Raw genomic sequence first — 1,323 nt, 5'->3', positions numbered from 1 at the left:
AACAGTTGGCCACTTTTAGGGTATTGCAATTGGTCATGAACAGCTGATAAACATGCAATTGTAATGTAATACATTAAAGATTAAGATATTATGCCCATGAACCTGTAAGTGTACACATGGCTTAGGAATTTGGATGTAAGGAAAAATGCCACATTTTTACGCAACATTTACATGTATAAATTATGAAAGGACTGTTAAACGAAATTTTTATCAGGATTGGGCAATGTAACATACCTCCAATATAAATGGTATTTAGTGCCTCTGAATATAAATATTTTGTTTATTCATTAATTTTACACTTAATAGGTAGTGGTGGCTATGATGGCGAAACTTTTCATCTGAAGGATGAAAGTCAAGATGGGAGACCCATTGAGCTTGCACCTGACTCTGCTGTTCTATGGACAAGACCAGCCACACTTCTCCTTATCAATCAATAAAGAGAGAACGAAGAATTGGTTTCAAGTGGAAAATTAAGAAAGAAGGCACTATGGAACAAAATTGCAGCAACTCTAAAACAAAAAGAAAAATGTAATTTCAGTTCAAAAAGTGGGACAGAAAGAAGAAGTCACCCTTATGAGGATGACTAAGAATTTATGCCAGCAAAGCTTAATGTTTAACCAGAATGTGTTACTGGGACAAAATCCAGCGCGAAAACCAAGTCCAGCACAGAAACCAAGTCGACCTCGGAAACCAAGTCGAGCACGGAAACCAAGAGCACAGAGGAGAGCGACACAGGTAGGCCTGACACTCCTACAACTTCTACTAAGAGAAAATGTGTGTCTCCTGAAAAAAATCAAAGTTCAAAAAGGCCTCGCACAAATGATGCAGTAGAAAGCTTGGAGCAAATCATAAAGAATGAGAATCAACGTTTTGAAGAACAGGTGGAAAGGAGACACCGTGAAAAAATGGAAATGTTTGGATTTTTTTTTGGAAATTCTAAAATCAAGCAAAAAAAAAAAAAAAAAAAAAAAAAAAAAAAAAAAAAAAAAAAATGAAAAATTGGATTTCATTTCATGAAGCTTAGTACAAATATTTTTATATTTCCTTTCTAGACAAGTGCAAAATATGCATGGAGGATGGGAAAATTGCAGCAGAAAGTGCATTTGTTCCTTGTGGACATCTGATAGCCTGTGTGAAATGTGCATCAAGTCTTACTGGTAATAAGTGTTCAATGTGCAGAAAGCAAATCAACAAATCCATAAAGGTTTTCAAATGTTGAACATTCAAGTTACTTACAATTAACTTGCAGCAAACTGTCATTGAAAGGGAAAAATCAAGTAGATTATGTGAAATTATCCATTTAATATATCCATGTATGAAAAT

General features: G+C 34.5%; 1 pseudogene; it reads left to right on the top strand.

Moving 5' to 3' along the window:
* Positions 1 to 245: 245 nt before the first annotated feature.
* Positions 246 to 920, top strand: LOC133188675 (uncharacterized; annotated as a pseudogene).
* The last annotated feature ends 403 nt before the right edge of the window (positions 921 to 1,323 follow it).

The sequence above is a fragment of the Saccostrea echinata genome, unplaced genomic scaffold (assembly GCF_033153115.1).
Source record: "Saccostrea echinata isolate AGI-Se365-2 ecotype Australia unplaced genomic scaffold, CSIRO_AGI_Sech_v1 ptg000016l, whole genome shotgun sequence".
NCBI lineage: Eukaryota > Metazoa > Mollusca > Bivalvia > Ostreida > Ostreidae > Saccostrea > Saccostrea echinata.
Note: the sequence above shows the minus strand (reverse complement) of the source record. Positions and strands in the feature narration are given on the sequence as shown.